Below are 21,342 nucleotides of genomic sequence, written 5' to 3' on the forward strand. Positions count from 1 at the left end.
TTCTCCCTTCTTCTTTAATTTAGTGGAGGGAAATGTCAGATGTGACCACTGCCTCTTGGATCAATTTTACACTTCAGCACCCCATGAAAAGAAATTTGCAGAGGCAAAATGCGACAATCACTGACATGTCTTTATTCCTGCCCATGGTTCTCTGCTGCTGATGATCTGTAACAATTAATTAAGAGAACCCCAGGATGTTGCCACAAGGGCCACACTCTACCAGGGGCTCTCCAGCCTCCAAAACTATCTGAAAATGAAGAGAAAGGATTCAATTGATTAGCACTGCACTATGTCTTGAGTTGTGATTTCAGCCTTGATTGAGAAGTTTTAAAGCATAATTTCTCCAACCTTGAAGTGAAAATAAATCTCTTCAGCTTTGCTTTAAAAAAAAGTCCTTGTTAAAAACATTAATGTAGGTGACCTTGTTGAGATGCTGTAGAAGTCACAAGAAAGGTGCATATCTACATGTTCATTGCTCAAGCCCAGTTGTACCTGTACATGTCATGCCATGTTCTGTTCAATTCTGGGACTGATTCATATTATGGTATTTAGTACTTCCATGAGGAAGAAATAAAAAAGCACTTGAAGATACAACCCATAATGAGCCTAGAATTCTTTAACAAAGTATAAAAATAAACACCATTCTCTTAACTGCAGATGTCAAAGCACACAAGGAGAAATTTATTCCTCTAGGGGAAGAAAATTTAGAAAACCAGTTTTGTCCAAGATCAGTAATCAGGCATCTTCTTCTATAGTGTCCTCAGTCCTAAACGGAGGAGTCCTACCTTCCCAATAAGGAACTGAAAGACTGAATCAAATGCAAGAACATAATTTGTGATTTCTCCTCAAAAAATTTCAGTGAAAATCCTATCACATGGTCAAGTGGCAGGTGTACTCCTGATAGAAAAGGGCTGTTTACTATCCCAGAAGGACAATGCAATGACTTTGGCTATGAAGATCAAAGCAATGCTGAAGATGATAGCTAGGGAGTGTGAGCAGTAGATCCTCAAAGGAAAATAGCTATAAAATCTCTGTGATGTCAGCACAGAGATACCCTACCAAAAACAAAAGGGGACCTTTTCTTCTCGGATTTTTACATTATAAATGTAATATCAATTCTCATAAGCTTACTAGTAATATAGCATCTATCCAAGATCCATATTAAGTGGTTCTGTATACTACCAGTTCCTGACTCAATATGGTTCCATTTCCATTTTTAAATTTTACAATGATGTCAAAGCAATATCCATTCAAAAGAAACCATTCTTTCTATTTTGGACGTTGACCTTTTCCTGAGCCATGATTAGGTAGTACAATCCTCTCTTGGAAAGCTGGCCACTGGCAGTGAACACAAGCTCCCAGTCAGCACTGGGACCAGGAGACACTACAGTGAGCTGTGTCACTCAGCCAGAATATTTAGTAAACTAGGTGTATTAAGTATGCATTTCCACTTATGATGTTTTCAACTTGTGATGGGCTCTTCAGGATATAACCCCATTGCAAGTCAAGAAGCATCTTTATTAATGTCCTTGTAGTGAAGTGATTTTAGGACTACCAATGGAACATAAAGTAGTTGATTACTATGAATGAGAATGCATGATAGTGCTAAATCAACTGTTGGAAACTCAGTACCATTTTTCTTCTTCTACTTTGTTTCCTGGCCACCTTGAGATGAAGAGTCTTCCTCAGTCACACACTCCCACCATGATGCACTGTGTTGCCACAGATCCAAAACAATAGGGCCAACTTACCAGGGACTAAAACCTCTGAAACCATGAGCCAAAAGAACCCTCTCCTCTTTAAGTTGATTATTTTATTATACTCACATAAGCATAATTTCCCCAATTATTTTCCATCTTTCTTTGATCATTGTTCTTTGATAACTTACAAGCTGGCTCCTGCCCCTCTTCTACCTTCAACTTTCTAAGAAATTTTAATTGTTTATATTCCATCCTTGTTTGGTGGCTTTCAATAATTATGTTAGTTGCTGTTTTCCTGGAGTTTCCAAAATCTTTGAATCTATTTTATTTTTTTCCTGATTTATTGACATAACATTGACAAATATCTGAATTGTTTTTAATTTGCAGTAATTAGATCATGCTTACAACCCAGAGATGTATAGCAGGCATTCAATCAAATATTTGCTGAATCTAGATTTAATAGCAGAAATTGTTGTTTTCAATCTTTCTCTTGACTATCCCTCAAATTTACTAGTTTTAAGGCTGAACCAGCACATCAAACTAATGTTGCCACAAAACACTCTATAACTTTGAGGCCCGTGTCTCTCTCTTGATTAAAACTGATAGCTCTGAACATACTCTTAAATCCAATTTCATCAGAACTTTTGCTAGTGCAACACAATCTCCTTACTCATCCACAGTTAAGCTTATTATTCACAACTGGAGCAGTTTCCAGGGAAGTAAACACATCCTGCAAATGTCAGGACTTCAACAAGCCCTCTCTCCTCCACAGCCTGGACGGAAGCATAGTCTTGGTGGAAGCTCTTCTTCTCTAGATATAGATGCATTTCTCTTACCAAGGATGGGAAAAGATCTACCATTGGTGAGGATGAATTAATTGGGTAAACCAAAACCTCCTAACAAGTCCAGATTTCCATTCAGAGAAGATAACTTACTCAATTATGAAACTGCTCGTTTGCAATTTTTTGTGAGGAAAGTAACTAAAATAATTTCCCTCAATATTTCATAATATTGGTGGCTAGAATTGTGGACTAATAAGATTTAAAATCCATTGACATTGGGATACCTTTACTTTTGATTATTATGACTCCTTACAGCAATAAAACTCAAATGTGATAATAAACAGTTAAATTATGTGAGCATTTTCTTCCAATATATGTATATTTGTATTTTGACTTAATGTTTATATGTGCAATGTATTTCTAGATTACCACATTATGACTTACAAAATATGCACACAAATATAAATTTTAAAGGGCTAAATTAAGATGAAATAAAACATTTTAGAATGTTTTTTACATTTAGGCTTTGTGCTATCATCTGCGAAAGGAAGTGTCTAACTGTCATTTTTTGGCCATTCTCTTTGGTTTGCTTTCTACGTGATACTCTCTATCTGGAGGTTTGGTTTTTCTTTCAGGAATTTTTAAAACAGTTATGTTAATTAAAATAAGCCAGACACAGAAAGAACAAGTACCACTTTGGAAATGGCTCTTGAAGATCACTGGTTCCCAGTAGGTGGTTCATGGATTGGTGAGACACTGTTGTTTTATCTTCCACCAAATTTTGACCTGGTCCACTCCCCCTCCTGCCTTTAAGCAATGGCAATGTTTTCCATTCCTCCATGCCATCCATTATTGAATGTGTTTGGGGCTTCAGCTTGAATGGCCCAGCAGTCTGCTTGGAAAGTGGATCTTTTCTTCTCATTATTGCCTTTGGAAAATCAGACCCTAAAGAATTGTTTTGACTTCTGTGCTCTCAATTTACTGCACAATAGAGGAAGTTGTGAGAAAGAGGAGATATAAATGTGTCTTTGGAACACAAACTTGGGTGCAAGCTGGCTGGCCAGTCTTGTTCTCAGGCAGAGCCTGAGGGATGGAATATGCAAGCCTCAGTCCCAGTGCCCTGGGTGACTGAGAGATCTCCCCAATGATGCAGAACCAAACAAATTCATGAGCCAAACGTAGGGACAACACCCATAGTGCCAGATGGATGACACTCCACTACAGAAGTCTGTCTCTTGGAGTGACCAGTCATTCCATTCTTACCTTCAATTTTTCATGGAGATCTTTGACACTCAGGGACACTTAAGGAGAATTCAAAATTGGTACTTAATTCATGTCTTCAGTGGTCAAAATTTACTCTAAATGCGTGAGTTTTACTCATCTATGCAAACAAATTTAAAACTTTATATTGAAGGCAATGGACAGTTATAGAAGGTTTGGGCACATAGGCCTGGTATAACCAGACCTATATTTCAGAAACACCTCCGTCAGTCTCTTCCTTGGAAGAATGCCAGATCATTAGAGTTCATTCACTGGAAACAATCATTTTTCCAGAGTCCTTGCATCTCTGTTTAATTAAACGCCCCCTTCAATGTACAAGCTCTGTAATCAGCAATTCCAGTCCTCTCTGTGGCATTCAGTTCTATCTGATGCCTATTTCTAGGCCGGGGAGAATCACACAATCCTATGCATGGGGCTTCACAGAGGCCCAGAGAAAAGTAAGAGCTCAAGCCAAGACTCTGTGATTACATATTTTGTTTCCAGTGCTCTGGAGTCTTCACTACCACACACCTCCTTCTATTTCCAAAGTAAATAGTCTCTGCTTGTTTTGCTACAATAGTGGTTGCAACCTTGTCAATAATAGTCTCAGAAATAAGTTCTCACAGAAAACAAGGGCCCCTGTGAGTGACAAGGAGGAAAGAGGCGGTCGGGAAATGTATTTCAGTTCCAGAAGTTTACTGTCAACAGTCATATAGGTGAAAATAAGCTGAAAATTTTGAAAGAGCCTGTAACTGTTATTTCAATGCATGGGTTTGGTAGGTAGAAATTGAACAGCTAACTTGTGAAAAGCCCTGGCTAGACTGATATTTCCCTTAGCTATCAAAATAATCAAGGAAAGAAGAAATAGAAATAAAAAAGAGAGAAAGGGGAGGGAAAAGAAACATAAATTCTGATTCTATATTATGTGTCAGATCATGCGATCATGTGATGGAAACTTCTCTGTCTTTAATAGCCCAGTGAACTCACATCATATTGATTTTGGGTAAATACGATCACATAGTCAAAAGTGAAGAAGCTAGATGTGTTTTGTTGGAATAATGTTTAGTATAGGTGTTAATGTGAAGTAATCCAGAAAGATAAAACCCCATCTTCTCTTTTTAGCCTTCAGAGCAAAGCTCTTTTTCTACATTTTCTGCCCAGGAAAGAGACTCCATCTACTTTGAAGTGCTCTCTATTGTTGATCACGGCATAGATCTTGGCCCATGTAATGTTACTGCTCAGAAGCTCCAACTAAGCCACCTTCTTTTCTATGAAAAGTTCCTCACTTTCACAGGTTCTTTGGCTACCACTGGCTCTGGGAATGTTGTCTCTTCTTCTTCTCCCAAATTCACCTTCCTTTCCTTTGTGATCAGATTGTGTGTTTTGATCCCAGAAACAAGGGCAACACAAACAAAGCTGAAGGATGAACCATAATGTCCTTCCTGACACATGATCTTCTGCTGTCCTAGACACACTTTTTGACCTGCCACACATGGAACTCCTGGTAGCCTTTTCTCTTGTCTACAGAGATCCCTTTAACCCACTCTATATATGAAGAAAATTCCCTTATGTTGTTGATTATTCAGACATGACTTTGGGACCCCCAGGGTACTTGGCATGGCTACTTCTAAGTAGCACTTAGGTTCTACTCCTGCTCCAAACATTTATCCCATTGTATAGTAGCTGTTCATGTCCAGGCCTGTGGATTACGAGCTCCTAGAGGATAGAGTGTTTGTCATATAGTCTTCAAATCTTGGACTCATGGCATTCATTAAGATTTTCTCAATGTCTAGGTGGGTGGATGAATGAAAGAGGCCATTGGCAACTCTGTAGAAAGTCCAATGTAGGAGAATCAGCAGAGAGAATCAGTATTTTTGGACATTCTCAGAGAAAGCCTTGCAATTGGTGACCTGGCTGTTGCTAGGGTAACTCCTCACTCTCAGTTATTATTCTCTGGGTAGCAATGGATAATGGACATAAAATCTATTCTGTGCCATAGTAAACAGCTATAGGTACCTTGAGGCTCTGCAACTTCAGACTCTTGACATAAATCAGACACTTTACACAACCACATCACTGTCACAATCACCTACACTGCCAACCTATCTTTTTTATTCTAAAGTGCTCTCCATAATTAAATTGTCATGTAGATTTGAATTCTACTAAATACTCCTATACAGAAAGAGGATGGTGAAGTTTTGAGCATTTATTTAAGAAGAAATGATGAAAAATTACCTTTCAGACAAATGAGCTTCTAACAACTTTGAGGAGGCAAGGTTAAGCGGTGCAAACTTTGCACAGCAGGTGATCAGTAAGTGCTCATTTGTCTTCTCTTGTCCTCAAGAGGTTGTAGATGATAGAACCTAAGCCTACCTGTTTTAACAGGTGTTCCAGTTACCTTTGGTGACAGCAGAAAGAAGTTGATGGCATCTTAAGGCCTCTAGAAATCTACAGTACCCTCTCTGGAGAACAATATTTTTACTTCAGAGTCAGGAAAGTGACCCAAAGAACCTAACTCCTCAAAGAAATGAGAAGTCACTGTTGTCCACCTTCTGTTTCCAGCTGGTTCTATGATGAATAATTCTACAGATGGAAGCAAAACTTTATTGGAAAGTCAAGAACCCTAAAAGAGAATGTTTCCTGAAGGTTTTGATGGACAGGATACAGAACACTGAAACTGGGGCCTGCACCTCACTCAGAAGCCCATGGCACAGGGCCTATGTGTATCATGAACACTTCTGCTAGGAACTTTAGGAGAAAGGGTAGGAGCTGGTGTGGATGCTCAGCAGCTGGTACTCATGCCACCTCCTCTACAGGCTTTGCTTACCAATAAATTACCTGTACAACCACAGAAGCCAAATCCAACTGTACCCTCACAACAGCCAGTCTAGGGGCTCCGCACAAAGAATTTTGTTCCTTCTGAGTTTTAATTTTCTGATTGCATTTCTTGTTTTGGCTCATTGTGGGAAAGGCCACCATCCAGTTTTAGTATCTCTCTGTAATGACACATGCACCCCTCCCAGCCCAGGGATGAAAGTACAAGGTCAAAGCCCCAGCAGATTGTCTCATGAGAGCCTGGTTTCTAGTTCACAGACAGTTATCATCTCACAGTGTCCTCAAATGGTGGAAAGGCAAGGAGATCTCTGCATTCTCATTTATAGTTTATAGAGGCACTACTTTTATTATTAGATTTTCACCTCCATGACCTAATCATCTCCCAATGATCTCACCTCTTAATGCCATAATGATAGGGATTAGGATTTTAACCTATGAATTTCAGAGGAGGGATACAAATATCTAGTCCACAATATTTCAGTTCAAAAATACCAGTCTTGGGCCCCAAATACAGGACTTCCAAAACAATTTCTATAGCTTGTGAGTGACTTAATTTCAAGGATATTATTCAGGCAGGTTTCGACTTCAATGATGGCACTTAGGATAGTTCAGGATGGTGTCCTGAAGACATGGTTTGCTAATGTTCACTTTCTCACTACTGCCGGCAACAAAGAAGTACAGAGCTACTAAGAACTACTGCACTACTAATAACTACTACTACTACTGCTACTACTACTACTAAGAACTAAGCACTACTACAGAGCTACAAAGAAGTAGAAGAACCACAGAGATTTCTGTTATGCTTGGTCCTAGCCCTGTAAAAAATAAATTTTGTTGTAGCATTTGCATCATATCAGCCTAAACAGACTAAAACAAGAGGCTTTATGAAACCTCCCATGCTACACTGAGGCCTGATATTTGAATATCAGAGAGCAGTAAATAACCCTGCACCTTCTAAGGCTTATACTTTCGTAATTAGGGAGAAGAATCAGCAATCAAGATACAGGGAAGTCAACTACCCGAGGGAAAGGCTCTCAAATGCTGTCACCTTCCTGTATTCCTGGGCTTAGTTCCACTCAACCCCACCAATGTTTCCAGAGCAATATCACATCACAGAGAGGAGGAAGACTCCTCAGAAATGGAGTCTTGGGAGGAGTATGTAGATGGATCTTAGGAATCCTCAAAGCCTCTAAAATTTTACAAAAATAGTCTGTCTGTATGAATAGCTTCATTTTAATAGGTAAAAATTTCCATAGCTTTTATCTTTCTCAAAGGATTTAGAAACATAATGTGATTAGCAACCAAGAGTCTGGAGGGAACTGAACTCACTCAACACCCATGGACATGTGCACTTCTCAGCATTCAGAGGTATTCATGGTTTACCAGTTGTTTCCATCCTGAAGGTTAAGGCAGCCAAGACATTTTGTTGTTGTTTTTCCCTTTGCTCCATTTAAAATTCTCTTTTCCTACTACCTCTGCTCCTCTCCAGGCTGTTTATCTGTGTGCAAACACACCTGCTGGCCCAAATTATCACTCAAAAGAAATGCTGAGCTTCTCATTCCAGGAGTATTAATGGCAGCAAAGTATGTGGGCTTATCTTGTCTATGTCCCACAAAACACCTCCAACAAGGCAGGTTTTCATTTTAAATAAAGCAATCTCACACTTAGCATATTCTTCCCTGATGGAACAAGTCTGTCTCCCTCAGATTTTGTGCCCCTCGCCCTCTGGAAGACATTTGCTGCCAAGGGAGAAGATGTCTGAAGTACGGGGTGGCCACTTAAGCCCAAACTGCACTGGTCCTTTTGTCCCCTTTGGCAATTTACATCAGTTCCTACAGTACAAAACCATCTAATAGGGAGAGTGAAGCTTTTCTCAAGTCTCCTCTTAAATGTGAACAGAACTCCCTCCTGCAGTAAACTTTCAAACCCAGGGCACAAAACAGTAGTGCATATAGGTGTTTTCTTTTTTCTATTTCCTGTAGTCTATACTTTGCATATAGTGTCCACTGGAGATGAAGTAGTTGTGGTCTACCAGGATATACATTAGTGTAGCAGCCTCTACAAGTTGCAAGATACAGTCACCCCTCCTACATGGGTCATTATGGAAGAAGTAATTAGCCTGTCATTGAGATACTGTAGTATAGTTTTCAGGTCCCCATAAATACTTTCAATTGTTGTTCTTCACAACACTGTATAGGCTGGCAGATAAGGGGCTTTTAATTACTGTCTTGTTACACAGACAAAGACATCTTCAAAGAGGTTAAAATCATCTCATAAGCTAATAGCTAAAACCAGACCCCAGAAGAGTTTGTTTCTTACATCAAATTTCAGCATTTATTCCACAATATCACCAGATGTGAATGCACACAAATTGACTTAGATTGACTTAGATGTACTGGCTAAGTACTCTGACTTCTCACTCAAATATCAATCCAAAGAGGAACCCACAGGTAAAAAGCAATATGGAAAAAAGAAGAGAATTGCATACTCTTTCTGGCGGGGTGCATATTGTGCTACAGCTGTGCTCCTTGACAAGCCACCCAGAAATAAGGAAAAAAATCTTTGCACTCTGATTAAAGCATTCCAATCCTCCCTCTTCTCATTTCCAAGTACTTCTATTTTCTATTGCATATTTTATTAAATCATCTGCTTCAGACAACTCTATTTAGATGGTGGTGAGAAAAAGTTGTTGATTGAAACATAAGGTCATTTCATGATTAATCACCTCATGTTTCCTGAATCCTTGTCCTTTCTCTAGTCTAATAAAAGCAACAGCACTATTCTGTTTTGGGCACACCAGGGACCATGGTTCTCCAGCCTTTCGCACCCTCCCATTTCCTCTATAATGATTATAGAAGAAGCTTAAACTCCTAGGGCAAGAGCCCTATTGCCCTGCCAGAAAGATGGAAATGAAGCAAATTCAGGGCACTAATATGTTCATCCTAAATTTTTTAACTGAAGTTCATACTTTATTCAAATTTTCTTAGATTTTACCTAGTGTCCTTTCTCTGTACAAGTTTCCTTTCCTGGCTACCACATAATGATGAATTATCACATCTCCTTAGATTCCTTTTGGCTTTGACAATTCCTCAGCCTTTCTTTGTTTTTGATGGGCTTTACAGTCCTGAAAATGGAATTTTCCTCAACCATTTTTATTGTGGTAACATATACACAATATAAAATTTACAAATGTAACCACTTTTAAGGGTACAGTTCAGTGGTACTAATACAATCATAATATTTTGTAACCATCACCATGATCTGTTAAGATAATTCTTTGCATCTTTCAATAAGGCAACTCTATACCCATTAAATGCTAATTTTCCATTCCCCCTACCTTCAGTCCTTGTTATCCACCATTTCACCTTCTGTGTTTATAATTTCTACTATAATATTTATAATATTTATAATATTCTACATACTGTAGTTTATAATATTCTACATACTGTAGGTAAGTGGAAGTGATAAGTTCATTCTTGATCTTGGATAAGAAGTGGAAAAGAGCCAATGAAGTGATATTAAAGCCCAGAGAGAAAGGCATTGATTGGCTGGATCTTAGTAAGAAAAACAGAAAGGAGCCTCCCTGCCTCCCACCCACAGCAAGGACCCAGGGCAGATACAGGCACCAAGAACTACTAGGTTTGAGAACTCACAAAGGAAGGAAATAAAAATGGCCAAGAAAAATACAAAAATTCTCAAGTAACCTGAAAGCAGTTTTATCACCTGGCCAGTAAGTCCAGCTTTCCGTTTTAGAGGTATGGAGACTAGGAGCAACTGGGGCATTATTTTCCAGATAACTTCAAGAAGCTCACTTCTCCACCACTGATCCTGGTAAGAAAATTGCCAATTGAATTCCTGGAAAATTGCTGGTCCTGAACCACAAGTAGATTACATTAGCTTTCTGTCACTGTTATGGGGGATAATCAACTTTTTAAAATAAAGGGTTTATTTTAGCTTAGTTTATTTTAGGTTCAGAGGTTTTAGTCCAAGGTCTCTTGGCCCTGGTGGTTTGGACATGTGATAGTATAGTACATCTTGGCAAGAGCTGGTGGTGGAGGAGGCCTAGTCATCTCAGGATGACTGGGCAGGAACAAGAGAAAAGAAAGTGGCCAGGGTCCCAGTAGACCCACCAAGTGCATATACCTGGTAGCCTAATGTCTCTCCACTAGCTTCACCTCTTAAAGTTTCTACCACCTTCCAAGAGTGCCACAGGGTTAGCACCAAGCCAAACATATGGGTTTGGGGGAACACTTTTCCAAACCATAGCACTCATGTAGGCTTGAGACCATACTTTCTCGTCTTGAATAAGCTGCTCTTCTGTCAGATGGGAGGTCCATTCTTGGAATTCAGTTATCACATTTCCAACAACAGAAGTAAAAACTAGACAAAGAAGAGGCTACAAGGGCTATGTCAGGGAAATGGGGTGAAGGCAGAGAGGAGGGATGTAATAGGGGAATTCATAAAGTAAAAGATACCCATCTATTTGATGAAACATTGTAGAGAAAATAGAATCATCAGAAGGTTGGAGAGGAAAGGATGGTAGCTGATCATGGAAAACCTCAAGTGCCCATGGGAGGCCTGGAAGAAATTTCCACTTTCTATTATGGAAAGGTGGGCATGGATGAGTGAAGATTGTGATTAAGAAACAGAGTGATGAGCCAGAACTTAGAAAATACCCTCCCTACATTGCATTGTTTGCAGTATTTTCCTATGCAATTTGTTTCTCCTTACTTTGACTGAACATACCTCATTAAACACAAGCATGGAGCAAGTGAGCAGCCACTAGGAGTCTGCAAAGACAGCAGTTGCTCAACATCCAGCCATCAGGTTAAGGAAGCACCAGTCACTGTGAAAAGTAAACTCACTTCCCTACAGAGGGACACATACATCTCCTCAGCCAATGAGTTTGATAAACACTGGACAAATGACATTTTTCCCCTAAATTATTTTATTGGTACATTTTAGGCATATTGAGGCCATGCTCTTAAGTGAAATAAATAGGACATACATGTGGACAAACGACTTTTAATCATGGGGGGAACTGAAATGAAATGGAAAGAGCCACTGCATCATGGGAGGCTTTCCAACCTTGAATAATTTCCTAAACTCCCTCTAAAGGGTTTGGAAAATGCCAGTAAAGAAACAAACTTAACTTCTGTTTTCTTATGCTTTCAAAGAAGCGATCACCTCCCAGCCATTGAGAGCTGCTTTCTGCTGTGTTAAACCATCCCATAGTGCTCTGTAGAGATGTTTCCCTCCCCATGATGAAGGAAGAACCTGAGGAGAGAGGAGAAAGTACAAACACTGACTGCTCCACATATTTGGACCAGCATCTTACCATAAACCTTCCTAAGGAGATCCTGAATAGTGACTTGACTGGTATTTCATTAGAAACAGGAGTAAATTTCTTGTTTAGAATTTTAGGGGTCATAAGAGGGTAGAGGGATCTTAACATTCTTATCTTTAAGCTCAATGCGATTGATTTCCTATGGGAAGCTCCTGGATTTGAACCTCAGCATCAGGAAACACTACAGACCAGAAGAGCAGAAAGTTTGACACACACTGCATGCGTTTGCAGTTTGGTTCTACCATTCTCTAATCTGTCCTCTGGTACAGGTCATTTAACCTCCTTATGACCCATTTTCTTTGTCTGTAAAGTACCTAAAGCAATAATGTGTAGCACCTTTGGGTTAAAATAAGAATGAGTCAGTATCTAAACCATTATGTATTAACTATGAGTCTCCAAATCATTGGTGACCAGTGCGTGTGTGTGTGTGTGTGTGTGTGTGTGTGTTCAAAGTGACAAAGGCAAATGGCTCCACTTCATATAAAAATGGAAGAAATTTAATAACAGCTTTCATCAGAGATAACTGTTATTCACATTTTTCTTTGGGCTCTGGTGTTTGGGACTCCAGCTATTGAAACCCCCAGCCTTATAGATTCTAATTTTCATGCCTCGAGCTGTGCTCTTCAATGCTCTCCCTCACGCTGTTCTGTGGAGCTCTGTTCCAGCCCCTTTGGTCCAATAGCAGGTACTCAGAGCTCCTGCTAACCACCAAGGAAATAAGAGGAGATTAAAACAACACATTCTTTGCCTTGTTTTTGCATAACAGTAAGCTGTTAAAATTTGGACTTTGCCCAGCTGCCTCATTTAACATTTTGCTTATAGCCACCTGTCACCTATTTATTTTTAAGCACTTATTATTTACCATTATTGAGTTTTTAGTAATTTAGCTTATTTTTCAATGTTATTGTCATTATCTCATTTTCCTTGTAATTTAAAATATTTACATTTTATAAGACTTTACCATCCTATTCACTTTTTAAATAGGGTCTTATTTCTACATGCTTTCCTTTTTTCTCCTCTAATGAGAGCATTGATTAACATGTGAATCAGGGCTTGCAGGAGTAGCAAAGGAACAATCAGTGGTTTTGGTAGTTACAATTTGGTTAAAAATTGCCCTTACTTGTACTTATTTTATGTGTGTTTGTTTGTTTGCTGTTTGTTTATTTATTGGAATAATTGAGATACAAAAAATAAAGTATCCAGGTGAATTTTGTTCTCCTTTATTATCAGCACAAGAAGCAAACAACTCATATGTGTATTAACCAAACAGCCACACTCTAGGAATTTGTGATCCTATTTCTTCTAAACTCAACTCATCTCTAACAGTGTAATTTTGAATTATTTTCTTGTATAGTCTTAAATTTCATCCAGCAATTTTTTTTTATGCCATTTCATAATTTTAGTATTTTCACTATGTTTTTCATTGTTATTCTCTAATTTGATTTATTATTTATATTTGTTATTAATTTTAAAAATCTTTTCTATTTTAATTTGAAAACTTCATCTTATTTTAATTAAAATACTTAATGTCTTTTTGTGTAAATCTCTCTCCTTTCATTTCTGTTCTGTTTTATCTTAACTCTTTCTTTCAAGTCTCCTATTCCTTAGAGTTTCAGCTTCATTTTGTCTTATTTGCTCTTATCCTATTTCAAATTTTAGTAGATTTTAATTATATATCTTTATTTTCATGTTATTTTTGCTTTATATATTTATGCACTTAGATTAGTTTACTCGTTTAAAAATATTTAAAATTTCTACTACTTAAAACATATTCAAATAGATTGTCTATATTTTATATATGCTTATATATAAGTACATATTGTAGAAAGTGGAATATATATTTATATTTATGTATATATGATACAACATTAAAAATATTATACTTCCCTTGTTCCCTTGGACCATGTAAAATCTGTTACTGTGTCTACATTTTATTTAAAAAATTGGTTTATTTAATTAAATTTTTAAAATTTTAGCTCTACTCTTAATTTTATTTTTGATTATATTTGTATTTATGTGTATTTACTTTAACGGTACCTAAACAACACACATATTGGTATACATGTAAAGCAAGTTATGCAAAAATAAGTGAACTATGAGCTCCCTGCCCATATTACCTATGGGCATAATTATGACACATATTTATGTAGTGTGTTTAATATCAGAACATTCAAACAGGATAGAAAATTAGATAATAAAAATAAATACTATTCTTTGACCATCTCTATCCTCATCTGTCACTCTTATATCCCTTAAACTATTATTTATATTATCTTCCAGATATTTTACACAACTGTAAATATAAAAGCAAAAGGAGAATTTGTTTTCTACTTGACTTTCATAAGAAAAAGTATGCTAACGTGAGACTAAAGGGCTTGCCAAACTTTAAATAAATATTGCTTCTGTAAAAAGATATTCTTTTATGAAAGCTTCCCTTTTGGTTTAAGAGGTAAAAAAATTATGTAAAAAAAATTGAAGAAACTAGAGTCATTACCCATTAGTTAACAGCATGTTTAAATTTTGGACTGTAGTATTTGTTTTTCTCTAACAAAGATAAGGAAATTAGCTCCTTACATATTTTCCCATGCTCCTCCCAAATCTCATGCTTAATAATTAGTCTTACTTTGTAATGGTTTATAACACTTCATTTTAATGTGTTCTCACATATAGCTAGCCCTGGACTCTACTCTTTTATCTTTAAGGCAAAGTTTGTTGCTTTTTTTCTGCCACAGTTTCTCAGTGCCTTCATTTTTATTCCTCTATCAATGTTGTCTTGAATTCTTTCTTTAAAAATTATCATTTCTTTAATTTTATTTTTACTAAAAGGCTCTTTTAATTTCTCAGCTGATTAAATAACACATTGAAAGAGTTGGCAGCAGATGAGAATAGCTAAAAGAATGTTTCTTACCCTTAGAAGAACTTGTTTTTGTTAGTGATGGCTATTACAACACTGCTATAGTCACACAGTTTGTGACAAGGAATGATTTTATCATCCTGTCAGGCAGAACATAACTCCATAAGTAAAGCTGTTACCCCAGACAAACATATGCCATTGGTTGAATCAATTATTAGAGCATTAGCATGTTTTCCAAAAACATGCTTATTAACATAATTTGAAATATATATAGAATATATGTTTACATATTCCTGCCACTAGTTGTAAGATTAAGTTAGAAATAGCTAGACATGGGTCCATCATGCAAAGAATATTCAGAGTGAAAACTGATACCCTCTGAGATCTCTCTCATAGACAAAACTACAACCCCACTTAGGAAAAACCCACCTTAGAAAAACATAGAATTAAGATCTGTTATGTACATGTAGCACCTCCCCACAATGGATGTAATCAATTTGTACTGCAAGCAGGTATGAATAAAAATTTAAAAATTAAACAACAGAAAAAGAAAACCATAACTTTTACAAACTGACTCACAACTTCATCCCTAACTCTGGGTCCTAGAGTTACACTAACCGCATACTGGAGGATTACAGGAACAACAGACTTTGTGATGACAAATTATTGGGTCCCATTTGCCCATATTCCAAAGAAAAAATTTGATTCCAGGTAGGTTACATGAGAGTCCATTCAAAGTAAGTTTGTCAGCAAAATAAAATGAAAAACAAACAAAACCTCTTTTGTTCAATGTAAAATTTCTTTATTGTGTAGAACGTGCTATATTGTATAATTGATTGTTAACTAGAACTAATAAATTATATATAATTATTTAATTACCTACACATGTAAAGTATATATTTAGTATAAATAAATCTGTTCACTTATAGTGAACTGATTTTTGAAACAAATCTCAACAACACTCAATAAGGAGAGGATAGACTTTTAAACAGTCCTGGAAAAACTGGATATGCATATGTAGAAAATTAAACTAGAATCCTAACTCTTACGATATAGGCAAATCAACTCAAAACAAATTAAAGATTTAAGTGTAAGATCATAAAAGATAAAACTACTAGAAGAAAACATAAAAGAAATTATCTGCAACATTGCTGTAGCCAAGGACTTTTGGGAAAAGACCTTAAAAACACAGGCAACAAAACAAGAAGAGGCAGATGGAATTATAACAAACTAAAAAGTTTCTCACAGTAAAGGAAATAATCAATGGAGTGAAGAGACAATCTACAAAATGGGAGAAAGCATTTGCAAACTATCTTACAAAATTCTAATATCCAGAATATGTAAGGAATTTAACACAGTAGCAAAAGAAGTAAATGATCTCAAATGATCTGAATAGAAATATTGCAAAAGAATACATACAAATAGCCAACAGATCTAGGAAACATATTCAACATCATTAATCATTACAGAAATACATATCAAAACTACTCTCCTATGTGACCTCATCCCAGTTAGAATGACTACTATGAATAACAAATGCTGACATGAATAAGCACAGAGAAAGGAGGACTCTTGCACAGCTGATGGAGATGTCAACTGGTATAGCCATTATGGAAAACAGTACAGAGATTCCTGAAAATATTGAAATCAGAAGCTCTGTATGGCTATGGTTTGGACATGGTGTGTGCTCCAAAGATTTATGTCTGGAAGCTTGGTCCCATGTGGCAAGGTTGAAAGGCAGCGGGATTTTAAGAAGTGGACCCCAGTGGGAGGTGCCTGGATCATGACTGTCTGCCCATAAAAAGGTCAGTGCCATTCTTGTAGGAGTGGGTTAGTTCCTGGAAGAGTGGTTGTTATAAAAGAGCAAATCTGGCTCCTCTCAACTCTCCTGCTTCTTTCTCTGCCATGTGATCTCCTTTCATCCATCACTCATTGCTCTGGTCTGTCCTGCTGCTATGAGACATCATCTGGACATTAGGATGCAGCAAGGGTACCCTCACCAGCCACTGGTACCAAACTGTTGAGACTTTCCAGCCACCAGAATTGTAAGTCAAAGATGCCTCATTTCTTTATAAAGTACCCAACCTCACGTAGTTTTTTATAGCAACACTAAATGGGCTAAGACACATATAATCCAGAAATCCCACTGAGTATATACAGCCAAAGGAAATGCAGTCACCATATTAAAGGTATAGCTCCATTCCTATATTCACTGCAGCACTATCACAAGAGCCAAGGTATGGAATCAACCTAAATGTCTATTAATGGACAAAAAAGAAAATTGGTATATGCCTACAATGGAGTACTATGAAGACATAAACAAGAGTGGAATCCTACCATGTATGGTAACATGGATGAATCTAGAAGATATTATGTTAAATGAAGTAAGCCAACTACAGAAAGATAAATACCAAATGTTCTCAATTATGTGTGGAGACTAAAGAAGGTAAACTCATAGAAGCAAGAGAACAATAGATGAGAATAGTGGTTACCAGAGGCTGGAAAGAGGGCAAAAGGGTGCATAGCATGAAACTAATTAATGGTTACAGTTATAATTACACAGGAAGAATGAGTTCTTATATCCTATTGTGTAGTAGGGTGATTATAGTTAACAATATTGTATTGAATATTTGAAGATATCTGAATAACAGGATTTGAGATGTTCTTCTCAAAGAAATGGTAAATGTGTGAGGCAGTGGAAGTGCTAGTCTTTTGATTATTAATATACATGTAATGAAACACTGTATTATATCTCATTAGTATGTATAATTATTATATCAGTTAAAATTTTCTTTTATAACATGTTATAGTAATACATATTAATTATACAGAATATTGGCTTTTATTGTGATATTTTTAATACAAGCATATAACATACTTTGATCATATTAATCCCCTGTTGTCCTCCATGCTCCCCTCTCAATGAGCCCCTTCCTCTTGGCTAATAGTCTACCTTCTAATTTCATGTGACTGTTTTCTAGATTATGTATAGGAAAAATAAATGCTATACTTGTCCTCTTGAGTCTGGCTTATTTTGCTTAATATGAAGATCTTCATTTCCATCTATTTTTCTGCAAATGGCATGGTTTATTTCTTCTTTATGGCTGAATAATACTCCATTGTGTATATGCACCATTTTTTATTTATCCATTCATCTATTCATGGGCACCTTGTCTATTGTGAATTGTACCATAATAAACATGGGCACTTGGGCATCTCTTTTGTATGCTGACTTTTAATTCCTTCAAGTGTATGTCAAGGGTTAGTTTAGATGGATCATATGATAGTTCCTTTTTTAATAAAAAGAAAATTTAAAAATACAAGTAGATTTAAAGATGCTGTGAACTAAATTAAAAACTCCTAGTAGTACTAGAGAACTGTATTCTTCCTAAAGTGATAGTTCCCAGACAAATTTTATGTTCAGTTTATAAATTAGTAACTTCTTAAACCATAAATCATCAGATTACTCTAAATCAATTAAACTTTGGATTACATTCTCCTCCATTACTTTTGGTGACTTAAGTTGCAATAGCATTTACTTTTACTTACTTTTCATAAATGCCACATTCTTTAAAACTTCAAAACAATATACAGATATCCCTTGATTAACAACCTACCTGTTAATGATGACTTGGACTTATGACTCCCATTCAGACTTATGACACACAAACATGAGGAGCAGTGTGGCTTTATGGTGGCTTGTTCTACAGTACAGTACTGTAGTTTTATGTGCTGTTATACATTACAATACTGCATGCAATGGTTATGCAAATAAAAGCAAAGTCATCAAATTGGAGTTTCTTTTGACTATTTCTTTCTTCTGAAAATTATAATACATATATAATAATATATATAATACTTTATATAATATAATAATATTATATACAATTCCTTATTTGCCAACTAGTTCATTTAATGACTGAAATACATGACAGAACCCAGTCACTGTAATTTTCCAAGGGAGATTTCTCTCTCAAACCACATATTTTGCAGTTGTGGGATATATTCTTGTCTAGAGTCCAATGATTTATTTAGAAAATGGGGGTCTTCATCCAGTACATTACATGAGAACCTGCTAGGTGTTGACCGAAATGATTTTCTGATGCTGACTCTCACATTGTTTATCAACTACCTGATATCTGTGAAAAATTACATTAGCCCAAACCTTTGCTTAATCTATGAGTGGTTATTCATGAAAAGGAAAGAGTCAGGAACAAACAGCTGTACATTCCTAGTAATTATTTGTGCTCTGGGAATATCTTTTTCTGCTCCTAAAACCTTCTACCCACTTCATTTCTTAATTTGTGCAATATATGTATATTCTCTTTTTCACCTTTTTCATTTCCCCAGCCACCATTTTGTTTTTTAAAATGTTCTGTAGTTTTGTACAAGATGAGACTTAGCCTTGGGTATTTCTTGCTGAAGCTTTAATTCTTTGTAAATAAAATCAGATATTTATTTAAAAAATACATTCAAGACACTTGTGCTGTACACTTAAGACACTTGTGCTGTTCGTAGGTCAAAAAAGAGGAACAAAAGTGGACCAGGACAACAGTAGGGCTACAGGGGTTGCTTCTTTAAAAGGACTAAGATATACCAGGAAGTTGTTTTAGCATTTGCTCAAAAAATCAAAATCTATGCATCAGCGTGTTTCCTGGGAAGAGATATGTGGTTTTCAAATTAAGCATACTAGTCAGTCTGAGCTGTCTAGCAAAATTCCATGGGTGGCTTAGAAAACCGAAGTTTATTTTGTCACAGTTCTGGAGGCTAGGAGTCTAAAACTGTTGTCCCAGTGTCACTGGGTTCTAATGAGAGCTTTCTTCCTGGCTTGTAGATGGGACACTCTTGCTATCTTCATATGGCTTTTCCTCAATGTATGCAAGTGGAAAAAGAAAGCTTCCTCTTCTTGGAAGACCACCAATTCTGGCAGGTTAGGACCCCATTCTTGTGACCACATTTAATACAGGTAAGTGCATTTTGCTGTATTCTTACTGTGAAACTGTTTCTTAAGGGTAGTAAAATACAAAGGACATAATCAAATATTCAGAAAACTCAACTTCTTAGCTCTCTCTATTGTTTTAAGTTTTAAAATATTTACTGTTAAATATAACATAAGAGCAAAAATTGGTTTCTGTTAGTATTTAAAGTTATTTTTCAAAACAGTTTTTTGTGGCAAATCCCATATAATTTCATTTTTGTGGTTTAGTTATGCTTCCTAAAGCAAAACTTCTAAAAACTTTTATGCCAACTAGAGATCCTTCAGAAGTAGATATATATATATGATTTATATATGAATATATCATACATATATATCATAGAGCAGAAATTTTAATGTTCTCATATAGTAATTTACATGGAATTTAATTGTAAGTTTTAGACTTAAATCAAAATCTGAAAATTCTAGCATAGAGAGTTATGATCCTCCAAAATAGAAAATTACCCTTGATAATTGATGTGGATTATTTTAGGTAGAAATTAGAGGTAAAACTACTATAATTAAAACAATCCACTATCAGAATCTAAAAAAGTTTACACCTATGTTCTCATTTTATCGGGGACTGCAGTGATATAAAGGTACACACTGGGTCTCTTTCAGTGAAACATACTATAGACATTGGTGCTGATCAATACTTACTCAAGAACCTATAGATGGAGTCCATGTCACATCCATGTGGAAATACTTTTCAAATAGGAAAACTAGTACTTTGAAGGAAAAAAATAATCTGTGTCTCAATTTAATCCCAAGTCTAACTCAGAAGTGACAAAACATGTTTAAGACTGTGTTTCCTTCTTTTCTTATCTAGACAGAGAAATCTGTCCTCTGAGACCACAACACAGTCTATGTGTGCCTGTAGCAAAATGTTCATTGCTATTTGCTTAGCTGTTTGATACTTGCTGTCAGACAATAATGTCATTGATGACAAGCTCTTTGATATGGCAATAGGAATGATATAAAAACAATTTGGGGATTACTTCCAACATATGTACCTTTATAAATTTATTTAGTGAAGTTTAAATCTTGCAAGTATTTGGCACTCGAAGCACAGGTCAAAGGAGACAAACGTAGAGTAGAAAGTCAGGCCCTAAGGTAAAAATTCTGACTTAAAATTAGGCCAGTAAATAACATTAACTACATCAGCACCCTGGATAGCGCCACAGGGCAGTGGGACGAATGCATAATTCTAATAGGATTTGAGATAGACTTTTATGTGTAAAAAGCTCAGAATTATGATCTCCAGTTCCAAGCTTAGTGAAATAACTTCATCTGTTATAATGAGCTTTTCTCTCCTTCCCAAGTGGCTCTTGATGGTTGTGTGTGTGGGGGGGCGGGTGTTCTCACTACTCTTCTCTACCCCATGTTATCAGCTCTTAGTAACAACTTCATCAGAAGTAATTTGAGACCTTACTGGCCACTCCATCAGGATATCTACACCCTTGGAAGGATATAATTAATTCACGGGGTTGTCTTTTACTTGTCATAGAAAGCTTTTGTTTTCTTGATGCTTTATATGTTGCTAAGTTAGGAGTGGAGACTCTGGTCCTTAACATGAAGTAAAGACTATT

General features: G+C 36.4%; 1 long non-coding RNA gene across 1 annotated transcript in view; it reads left to right on the forward strand.

The window, feature by feature from the left end:
- The window catches only part of LOC147821253 (uncharacterized), a 139,282-nt gene that overhangs the window by 48,929 nt on the left and 69,011 nt on the right, over positions 1–21,342 (forward strand). Inside the window, exon 2 of the long non-coding RNA XR_015447365.1 lies at positions 19,613–19,744. This is a non-coding gene — a long non-coding RNA (uncharacterized LOC147821253). The remainder of the gene's footprint in view (positions 1–19,612; positions 19,745–21,342) is intronic.

The sequence above is a fragment of the Heterocephalus glaber genome, unplaced genomic scaffold (assembly GCF_053883595.1).
Source record: "Heterocephalus glaber isolate CG9 unplaced genomic scaffold, H.glaber_assembly_v1.0 deba00001755, whole genome shotgun sequence".
Taxonomy (NCBI): domain Eukaryota; kingdom Metazoa; phylum Chordata; class Mammalia; order Rodentia; family Bathyergidae; genus Heterocephalus; species Heterocephalus glaber.